The sequence below is a fragment of the Saccoglossus kowalevskii genome, chromosome 11 (genome assembly GCF_978046115.1).
Source record: "Saccoglossus kowalevskii chromosome 11, keSacKowa6.1, whole genome shotgun sequence".
In the NCBI taxonomy this organism is placed as follows: domain Eukaryota; kingdom Metazoa; phylum Hemichordata; class Enteropneusta; family Harrimaniidae; genus Saccoglossus; species Saccoglossus kowalevskii.
In genome coordinates, this window is record NC_140651.1 from 26605389 (window position 1) to 26626742 (window position 21354).

Below are 21354 nucleotides of genomic sequence, written 5' to 3' on the forward strand. Positions count from 1 at the left end.
CATCAATTGTGGTAACGCCTCCACCAAAACCCACAACATCAAAGTCAGCTATTGACTTTGTCTCTGGAAGGACCATACCATCAATTGTGGTAACGCCTCCACCAAAACCCACAACATCAAAGTCAGATATTGACTTTGTCTCTGGAAGGATCATACCATCAATTGTGGTAACGCCTCCACCAAAACCCACAACATCAAAGTCAGATATTGACTTTGTCTTTGGAAGAATTATACCATCAATTGTGGTAACACCTCCATCTCACCACAAAATATCAATGTCACCAATGCTCGTAACTCTTCCTCTTGCTGTTCAGCGACGTGTCACAAGTAAGTTATACATTTATGCGAAACTTTTTTGTTTGTCGCACTCGTGAATATATGTCCCTTGTTACCAAAAATACACCTAAACATTCTCATATTGCTTTGCAGAACCGTCTCACAGAGATATTTTAGATCAAAAAAGGAAGAGGTTGCAGGAATTGCGCATAAAGAGAGGTGCGTAATTATAATAGTCATTTTTTGGAAGTTTGGGAAATATGTGTTCATGCAACACTAATATATAGGCATGTCATTGTTGTAAACATTTAATTATATATGTGTATTATATTTCACTAAATACTACTTTGTCTCATCATGTTATTTGTTCTCCGTCTTATATAGAGCCAGTCAAGACCAGCACTTCAAGTGTTGCCGTTAGTACAAACACTTGTAATTCAAGTTTCACAATGGAACCTCTTCCTCCGGCAAGCAAGGCCCCTGCTGGAAGTATGTAAAAATTGAGTCTATTGTTTTATGGTGTTTTATATTCTCAGTGAAGATGTCCATTCTTACTGAGTTACGCTTGATATTTGGATTAATTTTTATGCCACGTGACTTTAGATATGACATCATAGATATATATCGCCGTTCGATTTTCGATAGTCATACACTAGTCATAAACAGTCAGTACATGCTTGCCCGACGTACTTCTAGACATATTAGACTGATTCTGGTCGTTTGTATCTTGCAGTATTATCCGCCAGGGATGCCTTGAAGGAAAAGAGGAAGAGGTTGGAAGAGCTGAAGAAAAAAAGAAGTGAGTATTGTCCATCTCCTGGTTAACACAACATATGTATCTAATGAATAAGTGAAAGCTCTGACTAATAATTAAAATGACTAATGTAGATTCGTTGTAGTGTTACACAGTTTAAAGTATTTATGTATAGGATGGTTTTCTGTTATCAGTTGATATTTAAAGTAATAATTTCTGTTCGACATTTTGCAGATTTATCGTTGACTGGACCTCCATCTAAAGGTGACTCTGTAAAAACAAAGAAGACGCCCACAAAAACTGCTATAATAGTAGAATCACCAAACATAATTGAGCATCTTCCTGTGCCAGGTAAATTCATTATATTTTATTTTATAGCAACAAAATAAAGTCGCCATTAATATCCAGACAATAATCATATCTTGTGGTGGCCTTTTCACAGCTTATGCACACGTAAAGTGCGCCACCACACGACATGGCAATCCACATATCAAACTTAGCGATTACGTCATTATTAAAAACAAGATAAACTACAATTACTGACAAAGTACTGTCATTTTCTTTTTCTTTTCAGCTGCCATTCGGCCAGTGGTTAATTTTGACCTTGACCGAATCCAGATGGATAAGAAGATTGGCGAAGGTAATTTCGCCAATATCCATCTGGCCAAGGTCAAAGGTCAATTGGTGGCAATAAAACACCATAAGCCACCAACCACTGAGTCGGAGAAAGTAAGCGCAAGGAAGATGTTCAAAAATGAAATCAATATAATGACGTAAGTCTAATTATATGTTAATTCCCAATAATATGTAAATAATATAGTTTATGCAAGTGTCGAACCACGTCACGAAGTGTCGGCAAAGCGATTGCAGCTGGGAATAGTAACCCACATGTATTATATGGCTTAACAAACATATATTAGAAAAATATACACACGTTTGTGATAAGTATTCTATTTTGCTTGGCCAACAAACATTATGCTAAAGTTCCCGTATAAAACAGTTAACTCTCAGTGATTTTATTTATCAGAATCGTGAATGTAAATATAATGATATCATGTTTAGCTCCATGCACGAATTATCTACACATTACTCAAACATGTACCAATAATCTTACAGTCTACTTCGTACTTCAAGAAGTTCCTGTATACAACTAATAGGTGTTGATGACGTTCACAATGCATACGCAATGGACTACTTTCCAGGTCATGATCTCGAAAAACTGGTGTATGCTAATATGGTAAGTGCTATTTGACTTGAAACTTGTCATCCATATGTAACCATGGTAACAACTTGATTATCGTCAAGCCTCTTTATCATCTTAGTCGTATTTTATATCCATATTAACGGGCGGATTTATTGGTTTTGATATTTATAATTTCATAGACGATAATTAATTGCGATCTTTCATCAAACAACGGTAAAGTTAATATTTCGCATTTTTTGTTTTCATTTCACTAGCTAACTAGCCACCAGTTAAAGTTGGCATTATTGGCGACCCTCTCTGGTTTACAAAGATTGCATGATCTGGGAGTAGTCCACAACGACTTCAAGCCATCCAATGTTCTTGTAAGTATATATGTAGTAGTAGATGGACAAATAGTAAATAGACAATTGTAGAGTATGCACAATGTTGGGTAGAGGCTGTCAGAAATATACTAATAAATTTTCAATATTTATTACGTTTTTGTACCAAATAACGACCAGTGAATTGAACATAATTTTGATGAGTTCGGGTGGAGTGTTTATTCAAACAATGGCCTCGTTGGATTAGTGGATTTGTTCTGCTTGATCTTTGTAAATAGTATCTCGCACATACAATATGGTTTACATTTGAAACATTATAAATAATATATGCAGAATGGTAGTGGGTAATCGTAGCCCTTGGAAATTATTTCATACAATTAGATGTTTCAGGTAATGGCCCTTTCTCGGAGTAATATCTTATTATAATCTGTGGTTCAAATTTGGTTCCTTTGTTTGATTCACTATATAATGTTCATAACACTCAGTGGGGTAACACTGATTTTTGATTATTTTTTTGTAGGTGAAAATCGAAAATGACGGGAAACCAAGCTGCCGCATAGCTGACTTTGGCGTCAGTGTCACCATCGGAAGCAGTGACTTCTCAGGTGCGGGCACGGTGGTGTACATGGCACCAGAGGTTATTTGCAAAAAACCTCCACCGTGTCCTACCAAAGACATTTGGGCACTGGGGTGTTCCATGGCTGAGGTGGTGACACTGCAGCTTCCACATCTATGCGGTACGTTAGTTGGTTTCATTAAACGTATAAGAACAGATGTCGCGGTTGGCAAGGTCATCACGCCCATCAACATTAGGCACATAGGAAGAGGAGTATATAAGGACTTGTGTATGGCTTGTTGTGCTATGGAGCCATCGTCGCGACCAACAGCTGGGGACCTCATTGATGTCATCAGGAACATCTCTCCTGATGACATCATTCAAAAACTGTAATAAATTATGTTAAAACTATAACATTGGTGTAGTGTCTTATATTTTAGTTAATGGTATCCCAGAATACATTGTGATATTTCTCTAAGTAATAAGACTATATAACGAATTATTTATGATATATACACACGACTTTTACGTAATAATGATTTTAATAATGATATAATCGTTATTCGTTTCTAATGGTGAAAACCATAAATTCCTTTTTGTTTTCTATATTTCGTAATCTTCTTAGTTACTCAGGAATAGGTCTCACATGTGTTCGAGGGATTATCCGGGTATTTTCACCGCCTGGCAACAAACACCTACCTGTGAACTAGAAAACAACCGTCGAAAACCTTCATAACATTTTACTTAGGGTTAGTTGTTGAGAGTCTTTGACTCTTTACATGTGAAACATATATCAATTTGGTTATTAGGGATTGTTTAAAAGTTGGAGTGGTGATATTTTCACTGGCTCTTCGGCGGTCGAATAATAATTAAATTCTATATATAATTTTAAATCGTTAAGGGACGAATGTACCATGATATACACAAAAACCAACGAACATTGCCGTGCGATGTATTTACAACTTCATAAAAAAAACACATATAGGTAGGGTTCTCCCTTAAGAAGAAATGGGAGTCCAAAGCTGCATGAAAAACCGTACCGCAAGCCATACAAAAATGCTGTATGATTACGTAATGATCTGCATTGGAAAATATTTAAGTTATAACAATACATCACCAAATAATAACTTTACCATGCAAAGAATATGACAAGCATGCCAAATCAATTTCTCAAAGTGATGTATGTCTTCTAGCTCAGTGATTTTTGACCGTGACCGTAATTTTCATTTTTCTCATCATGATGTTTCTTTTATTCGCCCTCCTGGCTCGTTCTGTGTTTATCTAGGTTTTCAGCAGGGCTGTAAGCAGCATCACAAAATATCGGGAATATAAATTTGCTGCAGTTGACGAAATAACTGACATAATATACATATACGAAGATACACTTTATGATGACGGCTATACACTGTATTAGCAAATCATTCTGATAATTCCCGACGTTGAGGGCGGTGATACAATTGTGGCGAAGTACTGAGACTGGGATGTGTGATTTTTATCAGGCTGTCTCAGGTGATGCCACCTCGTTCTCGCGAAATTCGCTACACAAGCGGGACGGGATTAAATTTGAAATGAAGTAAGATCAACTATGGGAGCAGCACTCGAATTTTGTATTAAAATAATGAATAAGAACAGTTTTGTTCATCTATATATCTTCATTTTTATTCGTAGCAAAATCAACTTTCTCCAAAGTAATTTGAAAAATTAGATACTTCAGAACACACAGTATGTGGTTGTTGTCACATCACAAACAGGGAATCACAGACTGAGGAGTCTGTGAAATCAGACCGTGAAATTTACTCCCCCAAATTAAATCCAAATCATTCGTTGCGTAAATCTATTATAAAGAACGCCATCACAGGCGAATTATTTACGTTATTTCAAGAAGGGCGTCATCTCATATTAATGTGTCTCTAGAAAATATAGTTATTAATCGCCATAAACCTAACTAAAAATATCAGTATTAAATCTTATAGTTAAAAACTAGTGAATTTAGTGACAAACTATGCCTAACCTGTCACTAATTGCAATGAAAATCGGATCACAGTAACATGTCACAAAATAGGCAAGTAAGAGGGAGGTCATCAAATAAAATCCCGTAATTTTCTAATATTTGCTCCAATGAATGAGAAAAAGTGAGTTGTCGGCCCGTGGTAATAATATCTGTCCAACCAATGGTGAGAAAGTGCACTTGTTTGGTTATAAATATGTTACCATGGCAGCCATGCATAACAAATGTATCAGGTCCCTCCTTATTCAAATCATGCTGGTATAGAGCAGATTTTCCAAGTTTTTATTTTCACTGTATTTCTCATCGCATGTTACTTTATTTGGTACTTTAAAAAATAAGCATGGCTATTTACGCTAAAAATTTACTATTTTTTTGATTTATTTATTTAATATTTATCACATAGCTTCTACATAAAAAGAAGACTAGATAACCATAACTAGTCAACAGAGATTATCAAAATGAGAGCAACATGCAAGCCAGACAGAGGAATCATTTCCCTAGACCACCCTCCCTTAAGATAACTACAAGAAGTTATAAGGATTGATCACACCACATATTTGAAGTATTCTAATTTACAAAGCATTGCTGACTGGTGTGAATAATGGTCTACATACAACTATAATCACAAGAGTCTCTCACCAGTCACAATTCAGAATTAAACATATACAAATAATTAAAACATTAACTACACTTCAATCCTTTTCATGCCATGGTATATTTATTTACAATAAAACCTTCCTATTAATCATAAATAAATATTTTATAAATCATACTGTAATTGTACAATTTTACCCCCCCCCCTTTTAAAAACAGGACAAAAACCTTCGAATCACCAAAATATCAACTAGAAATATTACAATATATTGTTTTGATTGGGCAGATGTTTCTCTGCCAATCAGGTTACAGAACAACATGGGAATAACATGCATGTATCGACATGTATCGATTGGTTAATGTAACGAAATTCTAATACTTTGAGTGAAAATTGAGAAGTAACAGAAAACCTGATACAAATAAATACTGACATTCTGAGACCACATAACCCCTTTATAAATTGTTGACCATATAAAAGCTTATCACAGTTGTTTAAACATCCTGGTATTTTGGCTCCCTAAAGGTCAAACATCCTGGGATATTGGCTCCCTAAAGGTCAAACATCTTGGTATTTCAGGTCTCTAAAGGTCAAACATCCTGGTATTTTGGCTACCTAAAGGTTAAACATCCTGGTATATTGGCTCCCTAAAGGTAAAACATCTTGGTATTTCAGGTCTCTAAAGGTCAAACATCCTGGTATTTTGGCTACCTAAAGGTTAAACATCCTGGTATTTTGGCTCCCTAAAGGTCAAACATCCTGGTATTTTGGCTCCCCAAAGGTCAAACATCCTGGTATATTGGCTCCCTAAAGGTCAAATATCTTGGCATTTCAGGTCTCTAAAGGTCAAACATCTTGGTATTTTGGCTACCTAAAGGTTAAACATCCTGGTATATTGGCTCCCTAAAGGTCAAACATCCTGGTATTTTGGCTCCCCAAAGGTCAAACATCCTGGTATATTGGCTCCCTAAAGGTCAAATATCTTGGTATTTCAGGTCTCTAAAGGTCAAACATCTTGGTATTTTGGCTACCTAAAGGTTAAACATCCTGGTATATTGGCTCCCTAAAGGTCAAACATCCTGGTATTTTGGCTCCCTAAAGGTCAAACATCCTGGTATTTTGGCTCCCTAAAGGTCAAACATCCTGGTATTTTGGCTCCCTAAAGGTCAAACATCTTGGTATTTCAGGTCTCTAAAGGTCAAAAATCTTGGTATTTTGGCTCCCTAAAGGTCAAACATCCTGGTATTTCAAGTCTCTAAATGTCAAACATCCTGGTACTTCTGGGAATACAAATTCACAATAAATATTATTTTCATAACCATTTTCCTAGTTGTAAGTCAAGTTCAATAATAGTTACACATGGCAACAACTGAGGTATAATTTTCACTGTTATAGAACAATACCGGTACCCCAACGAAACACCAGGATGTGTGACCTTTGTAGATCAAGCATAAATTTAATATTTCGGATGCACATAAATTATGCACAAGCAAAGATAAACTATAATTCCCAAAGATTATAATTATTGTAATGAGTTGAATGACACCTTGTTTGAAAATATATGTCACCATGAACAATCTTAAGATATGATGGAATACTATCACCATAGAAACCAATGTAAAAATAAGTATGCAAGAACAAATCCTACTATTTCCATTTCCACTCTTTTACACGACAGCATTTTATCAGCTCTAGGCAGCAATAATGACCATGTGAACATTTTTTGCTTGAGCTGGCTTTAGTCAATTGTGATAACAATAAACCTGCAGGGTTGTACTATGACAGGACTGATGAGCCCTGACAATTTCAGGTTAAAACAGACTGAACTTAAAACTACATTCTGCTACAAAGTGTATAAATGCACAAGAAATAATCTCCTGTTAATCGGTAAAGCGCAGCAATATTTCAGCTCAGATAAAATGCTGTCGTGTAAAAGTAGCAATTATGTCTATACAGTGCAGCATTTAATGCATCAATAAAATAGTCCTTTTATCATATCCAAGATCTGTCTTATTAAACATCCCTTTAATGACAACCACGTTCATAATCATACAAAGTTAACAACGCAACTCCAACACCTGATTGCTAACATAAACTGAAGATTTTCCAGTCTCTTCTTGTCAATGCTAGTCAGTTACAAGGTGCCAGGCAATAATATGTGTATTATGGATTGAAGTAAAATAGCAAACTTTACATTGTATAGTTTAACTATATACAATGGATGCTAATGCAATCGATAAACATGTGTTGTGTGTTAAATAATATCATCGATATTCTATATTTAGATGCTCTGTTTATTTTATTTTCTTGGATTTTACAAATCATGATACTATTGATCAGAAATCTTGATAATGACTGTAATAACCTGCATTCAGTTAAAACAGTAGACGTTGCCTTTCTGTAATGATAATAGTACCTCCTGTTTATACAGAAAGTGTTTGTTGTAGAAATGAATGCTTGTGTGCATGCATGCATGACTGATATATCAAGGCATACAAAGATTTCTACTAATCAAACCACCCATATACCATATGACAACATGGTAACACACCCTTCTTTTAACTATATTCAAATACCACAGAAAACCAGGCAATGAAACACCTTATCAATGGATGTAATAGGTTTGCTTATACAAATATATCTCTTAGTATTAAATGTCTTTCCATCCAATAAAATGAAATAATCAAAGAAAGCTTAGAAAGAACTCCCATGTGCTGAGAGTATTGGAGACACATTAAATATAATTTGAAATTACTTAGCTGAAAACTAATTATGCAAATCAGAAAATTAACATGAACAGATTTGATTGTAAAACTAATGAGGTCTGCGCAATGTAACAAAAACTCTATGTACCAAGTTTAATTGAAATGTGATTAGAACCAAAAAATTATGAATTATTATGCTAATTGGGGAAATAATATGAACAGAGTTTTACCCCAAACTAATTAGGTTTGTACATTGTCCTAGAGCATCTTTGTACTAAGTTTCATTAAAATGGAAATTAGTACTTTAGATATCAGTGTGAAAGCTTAAAATTGGTTAATTATGCAAATTGGGTAATTAATATGTACAGATTTTAACCCACAATTATCCAGGTCTGTCTATTGTCCTATAGCATCCATGTATAAACATTCATTGATATGTGATGATTACCGATAGTACCCGAGATATCAGTGTGAAAGTTGGAAATTGGTTAATTATGCAAATTAGGTGATTAATATGCACAAATATTTACCAAAAACTAATTGGGTCTCTGCATAATTTTAGATTCATTGAAATGTGATGATTAGTACTTTAGATATCAGTAGAAAAGCTGAAAATTAATTATGCAAATTAGGTAATTAATATGCACAATTATTTACCCTGAAACGAATCAGGTCTCTGCATAGTCCTAAAGGATCTATGTACCAAGTTTCATTGAAATGCGATGATTAGTACTTGAGATACCCGTGGAAAAGCTGAAAATTAACTAATTATGCAAATTAGGTGATTAATATGCACAAATATTTATCCAAAACAATCAATCTCTGCATAGTCCTTGAGTATGTAAGTACCAAGTTTCATTGAAATGTAATGCTCACTACTTATATCAAAAGCTGAAAATTAATTAATTATGCAAATTAGGTAATTACATGTACTAATATTACCATAAAAACTATCAGGTCTGTGCAGTGTCATATGACATCTATGTATCAAGTTTCATTGAAATGTGATGATTAGTACTTGAGATATCAGTGGAAAAACCGAAAATTGACTAATCATTATGCAAATTAGGTAATTAGTATCCACGGATTATTACCAAAAACTAATCAAAACCTAGCATTAATTCAGAAAATCTATGTAAAGAGTTTCATCAATATCCAATGAGTGGTTGTTTAGATATCAGTGGAACAGTCATGGAACCACTAAAAAATAGCTAATTATCATGCAAATTAGGTAATTAACGAGCATGGATTTTAATCAAAACCTAATCAAAACCTAGCATTAGTTCAGAGCATCTATGTATCAAGTTTCATCAAAATCCAATGAGTGGTTCTTTAGATATCAGTGGAACAGTCATAGAACAGCTAAAAATTAGCTAACTATCATGCAAATTAGGTAATTAACGAGCATGGATTTTTACCAAAACCTAATCAAATCTGTGCATTGGCCCAGAGCATCTATGCACCAAGTTTCATCAAAAACCGATGTATGGTTCTTGAGATAGCAGTGGAACAGTCGGACACACATACACACACCCATACACATACACATACACACACACACACACACACACACACACACACACACACACACACACACACGTACAGACACACTAACTGCAAAGACTCCCATTTTGTGCTTCGCACATGGGAGTCAAAAATGTGGTACATGACCAATGCTCTGTTTCTATAGTACACTGGTGATAATGATATTTTTATTTTTTACACAACCCAAAATATCTACTAAAGTTGTAACTTAATGTAAATGTTTTACTGCGTCTCATCTTCTAACATTTGGTTTATTTCATCCTCCCATTGTTCATTATCACCAGTGCCTTCTCCTTCAACAACTTCATATTCCTAGAGATGTGAATGAAGAACAGAGTTGGATTAATAACAAAACTCACATGTCTGGTTTTACAAGTAACTGAGACTTGTCATTAGTGTAAAGTTGTCTTTACAGAAATTATCACAAACACAATTATGTTTGGTCTGATTGACATAATTTTAGTTTATTTATTGCAAATATTTAAATCTGTGAATGTCACATAAACTTTGATTACTATTCACAAAGACGAGCCATGCATGGCACAGTCCCTGTTAGTTAAAAAATTTAAGGTATACAGTTTTGTTTATAGTAATTTAGTTGGAACATAAATTTGGATCCAGAAGAAAATGCTTGATTTCGATGATTTTTTTAACATTAAAATGATTGACATTCAGTCATCTTGTATCTGATCATCAAACGAGTACTTGTCCATATTGACAGATATTGCTCTGGAACATGATTAAAACAAAATGGCCACCGATCGGTCATTTTGAATACATCTGTATATCTATGACATGATGTACAATGAATATACAAAATATATAATTAGTCAAAGCATGTTAGGGAAATGGCACTAGAACCGCATTCATTAAAACAAAATGGCCACCTGTCGGCCATTTTGAATACATCTGTTCATCTATGACATGATGTATAATGAATATATAAAATATATAATCAGTCAAAGCATGTCAGAGAAATGGCACTAGAACCACATTCATTAAAACAAAATGGCCACCAGTCGGCCATTTTGAATACATCTGTTCATCTATGACATGATGTATCTAGAATATATAAAATATATAATCAGTCAAAGCAGAGAAATGGCACTAGAACCACATTCATTAAAACAAAATGGCCACCAGTTGGCCATTTTTAATCCGATCTGAAAAACAAAATGACATACATCAAGGACCATGAAGTACAATGTATGTACCATATTTGAACAAAATCCATCTGTAAACAACCGAGAATGCCAAAAATGCTTTATTTCGGTGATTTTTCAGTACCATGGACGTACTAGAGATGAACGCTGCACAGTATTTACTTGTTTTGATGTAAGTGCGTTGCCGCTCAGTTCATCTTCGTTTTGTTTCAAGCGCCCCAACGATCTGTTGCAACCGTCAAGAGAAAAGAAAATGGCGACGAACAGGCAACAGAGAAAGTTTGGTTTCGGTTGTGATTTTGTTGATCCCGACATTTTAGAACTAGACTATAATGATTTTGATATTGAAGACATTGAAACTGTCGACTCAGCCGTCCCCGAAGAGGACGAACAACAGTATTGTTTCTCGCGAGAGCCCACCATGAACGTGAAAGCTAATGTTAAAGAAGTCCTTGTTTAACATCGAATTATGGCGGCCGAACTTTCCGAAAATTTCAAGCTTTGTGCCATCTGTAAATTTCACTCGAATTGAACATCGCAAAAAAAAATCGTCATCCGTTCACACCGGGTTTACTGGCAATATTAAATTAAAATTGCTAACAAGTGCAGAAGATCGGTACAAACATGCTCGTAAACTTGCCTAGAATATACTTCGTTTCACAACTTAACATTGCACCAGCTCTCGGGCAAGGTCTGTATTTTTTTTTTGGACCCAATATAATATAAAATTTAAGATTCAAATCTTGTCGTGAAATACCAAAACTAAGATCGGGCAGTAACTCAGCCAAGATGAAAGTATGTCTGCCTATTCATAAATTTAAGATGAGTACAATAGAAAGACAATGCGTCTTATCAGGTGTGAATCACCATGCAGCGTCCATCTCTAGTACGTCCATGGTATGACATATGTGTGAAGTTTGAATGTAATCGGTCCTGGCATGTCTAAGATATAGGTCTGAATGGAGACACAGATCAACACATGGACAAATAGACACACACACAAAGACTAATCCATAAATCTCTGTTTTTGGACTGCGTCCCAACAGGGACTACAATTATGCCTGATGACATGAACATAACTTTTTGTTTTCATAGTTTTTTGAATTTTCATTTTGATCTGCAACTAGTAGGAAATTATGTTCATTTGATTCAGCAGTAAAAAGAATTTAGAAACAAAACTTGAAATATTATTTAATTATTATTTAAATTATTTGGAATGGAATGACTGAACTCACTTTGCATTATACATAATTGGGTATTATCAAATAGAGGACAGCGCCCTCAGAAGGCAAACGAGGAGATGTGTTTTCACTTCCAGTAATTTAAACGTTTCACAGATTATTTAAATCAGTCATTGTATGACATAAACATAGTAAACTATTAGGAGTTCTTCGCACTGAATGAATTATGACGATATTAATTCATCTAACCTGCAATTCTTGTTGTAATTCTTTTTCCCATTTCGGCACTTCATCTTCCGCATCTGTGGAAAAATATATTGTATACTGTTACCATATACATTACCCTGGGTAAGCTAGAAACATGTCTAAACCAAACATTTATCGATGTCAGTCCATGTCACCTCCAGGAATTTATTAATCTAGAAACTCTAGCTGTTGGAAAAAATTAGATAACTAGGGACACATCAATTTCCATGTAGAATCCCTAGGTAAGTGTAGAAAGATTCACAGCTAAGTTCACTGGTTTAATCGGTATCACAGTTATTTACAAAAACGGTCAATTTGGAAAAATAAAATGTAAAAAAAATGATAAAATAGTTTTTGGTAACTGAATCTTTATAGTCAGCATATAATGGCCAATTTCCTACATTTCTATTATTAGTAAACCAATGATATCTTGACAAACGACCAAATCAAGAATAAAGACAGTTAAATTGTATTCTTCTACAAACAGTATTAAGAAAAGCAGACGGCTATTAAGTCATTATGGACAGTAGTAGATGGCTAATTAGACTACAACCACCTTCTAATGAAAAACTAGTTGAGACACTCCTGAACAGAGTATCAAGATTACTCTATACATGCAACATAATATAGAAATTCAAATTTGTGCTGAGAGGTGTAAGCTAGTTAACTCACCATTCTGTCCTTCTGTTTTCTCCATTCTGATTTGTATTATTCATTTCTGTATATCACCATTGTCTAGATCAGAGTTGAACACAACACTTAATAAATTCATTTGTAAGGCTGTCTGCTGGTAACATGTGTCTTCTTCCTTATCTGTCTTGCTTTGTTTGTTATCATCACCAACAATGTTAACTGCTTGTGATTGGCTGGAATCTGAACAAATTGAATAACAAAATTAAGCTTCTACAAAGTTTAGCATAGAAAATTCAACAGAACCCTGTAAACCAGAAACTTGTCTAAACAAACACTTTTACTTGTTTCTTCATTCTTTGATAAGCTTATATAAACAAACTTTAAGGACTGAATATCTGTAGACAGAAGTCATATTGGTTTTCAGTTAAGACAGGTTTCACTAAATGTAATAAATATATTTGAATATGAATCTAATACACACATCTTTAGTATATCAGTGAACAGGAAAACATTATTTGATATCAAAACTTTATTGTAGTTACACTGTAATGTCCTTATTTATATGCAGGGTTATCAGTGTATTTAGACTATTCAATGTCATCAAAATGTCACACTCACAAGTTCAAGTGCTGAATTTGACGAGAGCTCATGGCCAATAATCCAACAGCCACACACATTGCATTGTGTGCAATGGAATTGTTTGTTAATTATTTCCACCAATCAGTGCGCCGTTGACCAATATAAAAGATTTGAATGGGATTTATATTGGGCATTGGGTCGGATCTATGTTTGCCATTCACAATTACCAAAACTTTAAAAACTATCAACAAACAAAAAATAGATCAAAATAAAATAAATAAAATAAAATAAAATAAAATAAAATAATAAAATAAAATAAAATAATTAAATTAAATGAAAAAAAGACAAAACTAGGATCTTATTTTAATTAGACTTGTTATTAACGAGACATAAATTTCGGAATATTTTGAGATATCAGTAAAGTGAGTAATGCGAAAACAAAAATACATTGGAATTTCGACGATTCAAAAGTTAAAAAAATTAAAATGAAGAGACGCATTTATAAGTCAAATTAGCATTTGAACTAATACTGATGAGATGAGAACACGATTTTGCTCTATTCCGAACCACCATTCAATTCAGGGCAAAAATTTCGTTCGGGGCGAAATGTCCGCCATTGAAATTTGACATGTCTCCGAAAAAGGTCCCTGTCGTACGACACTTGCAACACTGAAATGTGAACGCCATAAATCATACTACGCGGGTAGATTATATATAACCACATCCATGGACTACCTGTAATAACTGCTGCATAGTATAGTATTGGCACGTCAATAACATCGTACAGTTTGGAGGGACCTCAAGACATTCCAAGCATACTTCGGACTGTGAGGTTTTCATTTTTACTTACCCTAACAAACAGCTCGATCGATTTATTGGAATTATTCATATCACCCATTTTCACTGGTTATAGTCCTAAATATTGTCAGTGAACGTCGAAATATCCAGAAGCAAATCAGCAAAATGTTCCAGATAATTAACCATGTGCAGATATATCGCGCATGCGTCTGCTACGCATCGGGTGTAAAGCTCGCCACCTGAAGACCAAATTCGGAAGTATTTTCTTTTTTCAACAGCAACCGCTCCGATATACAACCGCGGGTCGCTTTCACTTTTTTTTTTAAGTTATCGGAATCGGTATCGGGATCAAGCAGCCCAATACCGAATTTTATGGACGTCGACACTTATTTACTTTACGAGACAGAATTCTTTTTAGTATCAAGATATTGCCATGATATAAAATAATTTAGCCTATGCATTTACGGTAATTTTTGTAGTATAATTCTACGCACAATCACAATGTTATCCTAGTGAACATCGAGGGCAGATCGTACCTTGTACTCAAGTATCGGAGAGCGCTTTCGATTCTGGGGAAAATCATTGTATCAACACAAATGTCCAAAATGTGTGACGCTACGAAGACCTGGTCTAACATTGAATTGGGCAACTTTAATTTCTTCTATTATCACGATTGTAAATGTTACCACAGGGGGTACCAACAGGTGTACTTGTTACGTAACTATGCCAAGTGACTCAAAACTTGCTATATTTTAATAGAGACATTAAGATGCGCATACGAGAACGGAACGAGAACGGATACGTCACTGCTTTGTGCATGTTCTCCGCGCGAACTAATGACGTCATCGGTTGCCTGGTCGTACGACAGTCGTTTTGAACGTGATAAAGGTGACTGACTCGTAGTTGATTTCCGAGAGCTTTTCTCGCTGTCAATTTTGATTAATTTTCACTGACATTGATACAACGTTTTATATTGGAGTGATTTTGTATATTTATGATGAAATAAGAAATATTGGATGTATTTTAGCTGATATTTATACCCACTGAAAACGCATGACATTGATCTGCTGAAAGAGGATTAGGCAAACAGGCCTAGGACCTCAGCAGAGTGGGTGGAAATAGCGAGAGCTCTGTCAAATGTCTTGGAACTAACTACTAATTCAGTTTCCGGACGTGAAATGACATAACAAATTTTATTGGATAGATGGTTGCCAAATGAGAGATGGATTGACATGGTTCTGTTTCAGTTACGTTCTCGTTGTGGACGCTTGTACTTAATCGTTTTCCGACACCCGAGAACGTAACGCAAACGAAATTAGAACAACACGTTACGTTCCCGTTACGTACGCAAATCTTAAACTCTCTATTGTACACAACCATACGCAGCAATATACGCAGCAAGCCAGGCAGACTGTTAGATCACGCGCGCGTCTTTGGAACTCACGTGAGGACGCGCGATATTTTGCGAGACTACGTTATGTTTATTACGTCACGGTTGCTATGATTGACGTTTCATTTGTATCACAAACCTTACTGTTACTCTGTCGCCGAACACTTCATTTGAACTTTCTCCGTCACGATTTAACGTTTAAAATGGGCAGATTGAAAAAAGCGTTTAGAAAACTGCTGTGTTGTAGTACTTTTCAGGATGAAGGTAAGTCAGCAAACATATATAGTTGTACAGTTGTTTCCAAATGTGACTTTTTGGAGAAGGTTCTTAGCAGATGAAGTTGAAACAGACCGTGTAATCAATGTAATGTATTTATTATGTTTGCTAACGTAAGAGTTTATTCGTATATACTGTAACAATGGTAGGCTTCAGTGGAATACATCAACTATACATTCACTTTCCGTTATCAACATTTGATTTGTTTTTGACAAATGAATTCGGAATTATATAACAATATTCATATGTAGAGAAATATATTCCATACGGACACAATAATAATTACCGATTACACTTAAATATTGAAAGAAAAACATGTCATATTTTTGAATTTTAGTGTGTCAGAAACGAAAAGTCTTTATCATAGTAATTTTTTTTGCCATTGTGTGTATTATTCTGTATATTTTTATTTGCTGAGTATGAATACGCTAGCCGATTGAATCGTAAAGAACACATCGTCATTTACCACGGAATACTAAAAGTTTCAAAACCAAATACGTCAAGGTTGGGGTTAGGATAATATATTTTGCTTTTCGTTGTCTTTACAGATCCCATCACTACGACTGGTACAGTCGAAGCATGTACATCAAAGAGATTAGTACCCGCTATTGTGGTTACGCCTCCACCAAAACCCACAACATCAAAGACAGCTATTGACTTTGTCTCTGGAAGGACCATACCATCAATTGTGGTAACGCCTCCACCAAAACCCACAACATCAAAGTCAGACATTGACTTTGTCTCTGGAAGGACCATACCATCAATTGTGGTAACGCCTCCACCAAAACCCGCAACATCAAAGTCAGATATTGACTTTGTCTCTGGAAGCACCATACCATCAATTGTGGTAACGCCTCCACCAAAACCCACAACATCAAAGTCAGACATTGACTTTGTCTCTGGAAGGACCATCCCATCAATTGTGGTAACGCCTCCACCAAAACCCACAACATCAAAGTCAGACATTGACTTTGTCTCTGGAAGGACCATACCATCAATTGTGGTAACGCCTCCACCAAAACCCACAACATCAAAGTCAGACATTGACTTTGTCTCTGGAAGGACCATACCATCAATTGTGGTAACGCCTCCACCAAAACCCACAACATCAAAGTCAGCTATTGACTTTGTCTCTGGAAGGACCATACCATCAATTGTGGTAACGCCTCCACCAAAACCCACAACATCAAAGTCAGCTATTGACTTTGTCTCTGGAAGGATCGTACCATCAATTGTGGTAACGCCTCCACCAAAACCCACAACATCAAAGTCAGCTATTGACTTTGTCTCTGGAAGGATCGTACCATCAATTGTGGTATCGCCCCCACCAAAACCCACAACATCAAAGTCAGATATTGACTTTGTCTCTGGAAGGATCATACCATCAATTGTGGTAACGCCTCCACCAAAACCCACAACATCAATGTCAGCTATTGACTTTGTCTCTGGAAGGACCATACCATCAATTGTGGTAACGCTTCCACCAAAACCCACAACATCAAAGTCAGATATTGACTTTGTCTCTGGAAGGACCATACCATCAATTGTGGTAACGCCTCCACCAAAACCCACAACATCAAAGTCAGATATTGACTTTGTCTCTGGAAGGATCATACCATCAATTGTGGTAACACCTCCACCAAAACCCACAACATCAAAGTCAGATATTGACTTTGTCTTTGGAAGAATTATACCATCAATTGTGGTAACACCTCCATCTCACCACAAAATATCAATGTCACCAATGCTCGTAACTCTTCCTCTTGCTGTTCAGCGACGTGTTACAAGTAAGTTATACATTTATGCGAAACTTTTTTGTTTGTCGCACTCGTGAATATATGTCCCTTGTTACCAAAAATACACCTAAACATTCTCATATTGCTTTGCAGAACCGTCTCACAGAGATAGTTTAGATCAAAAAAGGAAGAGGTTGCAGGAATTGCGCATAAAGAGAGGTGCGTAATTATAATAGTCATTTTTTGGAAGTTTGGGAAATATGTGTTCATGCGACACTAATATATAGGCATGTCATTGTTGTAAACATTTAATTATATATGTGTATTATATTTCACTAAATACTACTTTGCCTCATCATGTTATTTGTTCTCCGTCTTATATAGAGCCAGTCAAGACCAGCACTTCAAGTGTTGTTACAAACACTTGTAATTCAAGTTTCACAATGGAACCTCTTCCTCCGGCAAGCAAGGCCCCTGCTGGAAGTATGTAAAAATTGAGTCTATTGTTTTATGGTGTTTTATATTCTCAGTCAAGATGTCCATTCTTACTGAGTTACGCTTGATATTTGGATTAATTTTTATGCCACGTGACTTTAGATATGACATCATAGATATATATCGCCGTTCGATTTTCGATAGTCATACACTAGTCATACACATTCAGTACATACTTGCCCGACGTACTTCTAGACATATTAGACTGATTCTGGTCGTTTGTATCTTGCAGTATTATCCGCCAGGGATGCCTTGAAGGAAAAGAGGAAGAGGCTGGAAGAGCTGAAGAAAAAAAGAAGTGAGTATTGTCCATCTCCTGGTTAACACAACATATGTATCTAATGAATAAGTGAAAGCTCTGACTAATAATTATAATGACTAATGTAGATTCGTTGTAGTGTTACACAGTTTAAAGTATTTACGTATAGGATGGTTTTCTGTTATCAGTTGATATTTAAAGTAATAATTTCTGTTCGACATTTTGCAGATTTATCGTTGACTGGACCTCCATCTAAAGGTGACTCTGTAAAAACAAAGAAGACGCCCACAAAAACTGCTATAATAGTAGAATCACCAAACATAATTGAGCATCTTCCTGTGCCAGGTAAATTCATTATATTTTATTTTATAGCAACAAAATAAAGTCGCCATTAATATCCAGACAATAATCATATCTTGTGGTGGCCTTTTCACAGCTTATGCACACGTAAAGTGCGCCACGACATGGCAATCCACATATCAAACTTAGCGATTACGTCATTATTAACAACAAGATAAACTACAATTACTGACAAAGTACTGTCATTTTCTTTTTCTTTTCAGCTGCCATTCGGCCAGTGGTTAATTTTGACCTTGACCGAATCCAGATGGATAAGAAGATTGGCGAAGGTAATTTCGCGAATATCCATCTGGCCAAGGTCAAAGGTGAATTGGTGGCAATAAAACACCATAAGCCACCAACCACTGAGTCGGAGAAAGTAAGCGCAAGGAAGATGTTCAAAAATGAAATCAATATAATGACGTAAGTCTAATTATATGTTAATTCCCAATAATATGTAAATAATATAGTTTATGCAAGTGTCGAACCACGTCACGAAGTGTCGGCAAAGCGATTGCAGCTGGGAATAGTAACCCACATGTATTATATGGCTTAACAAACATATATTAGAAAAATATACACACGTTTGTGACAAGTATTCTATTTTGCTTGGCCAACAATAATCATGCTAAAGTTCCCGTATAAAACAATTAACTCTCAGTGATTTTATTTATCAGAATCGTGAATGTAAATATAATGATATCATGTTTAGCTCCATGCACGAATTATCGACACATTACTCAAACATGTACCAATAATTGTTTTTTTTTTCTTACAGTCTACTTCGTACTTCAAGAAGTTCCTGTATACAACTAATAGGTGTTGATGACGTACACAATGCATACGCAATGGACTACTTTCCAGGTCATGATCTCGAAAAACTGGTGTATGCTAATATGGTAAGTACTATTTGACTTGAAACTTGTCATCCATATGTAACCATGGTAACAACTTGATTATCGTCAAGCCTCTTTATCATCTTAGTCGTATTTTATATCCATATTAACGGCGGATTTATTGGTTTTGATATTTATAATTTCATAGACGATAATTAATTGCGATCTTTCATCAACGGTAAAGTTAATATTTCACATTTTTTGTTTTCATTTCACTAGCTAACTAGCCACCAGTTAAAGTTGGCATTATTGGCGACCCTCTCTGGTTTACAAAGATTGCATGATCTGGGAGTAGTCCACAACGACTTCAAGCCATCCAATGTTCTTGTAAGTATATATGTAGTAGTAGATGGACAAATAGTAAATAGACAATTATAGAGTATGCACAATGTTGGGTAGAGCCTGTCAGAAATATACTAATAAATTTTCAATATTTATTACGTTTTTGTACCAAATAACGACCAGTGAATTGAATATAATTTTGATGAGTTCGGGTGGAGTGTTTATTCAAACAATGGCCTCGTTGGATTAGTAGATTTGTTCTGCTTGATGTTTGTAAATAGTATCTCGCACATACAATATGGTTTACATTTGAAACATTATAAATAATATATGCAGAATGGTAGTGGGTAATCGTAGCCCTTGGAAATTATTCCATACAATTAGATGTTTCAGGTAATGGCCCTTTCTCGGAGTAATATCTTATTATAATCTGTGGTTCAAATTTGGTTCCTTTGTTTGATTCACTATATAATGTTCATAACACTCAGTGGGGTAACACTGATTTTTGATTATTTTTTTGTAGGTGAAAATCGAAAATGACGGGAAACCAAGCTGCCGCATAGCTGACTTTGGCGTCAGTGTCACCATCGGAAGCAGTGACTTCTCAGGTGCGGGCACGGTGGTGTACATGGCACCAGAGGTTATTTGCAAAAAACCTCCACCGTGTCCTGCCAAAGACATTTGGGCACTTGGGTGTTCCATGGCTGAGGTGGTGACACTGCAGCTTCCACATCTATGCGGTACGTTAGTTGGTTTCATTAAACGTATAAGAACAGATGTCGCGGCCGGTAAGGTCATCACGCCCATCAACATTAGGCATCTAGGAAGAGGAGTATATAAGGACTTGTGTATGGCTTGTTGTGCTATGGAGCCATCGTCGCGACCAACAGCTGGGGACCTTATTGATGTCATCAGGAACATCTCTCCTGATGACATCATTCAAAAACTGTAATAAATTATGTTAAAACTATAACATTGGTGCAGTGTCTTATATTTTAGTTAATGGTATCCCAGAATACATTGTGATATTTCTCCAAGTAATAAGACTATATAACGAATTATTTATGATATATACACACGACTTTTACGTAATAATGATTTTAATAATGATATAATCGTTA

At 35.5% G+C, this 21354-nt stretch overlaps 1 long non-coding RNA gene across 1 annotated transcript; it reads right to left on the minus strand.

Moving 5' to 3' along the window:
- Positions 1-10123: 10123 nt before the first annotated feature.
- On the minus strand, positions 10124-13262 carry LOC146736587 (uncharacterized). The gene is made up of 3 exons (XR_014930856.1): positions 13223-13262; positions 12554-12606; positions 10124-10272 (listed from the first exon to the last, which is right to left on the minus strand). It is a non-coding gene; the product is annotated as an uncharacterized LOC146736587 (long non-coding RNA).
- Positions 13263-21354: the final 8092 nt, after the last annotated feature.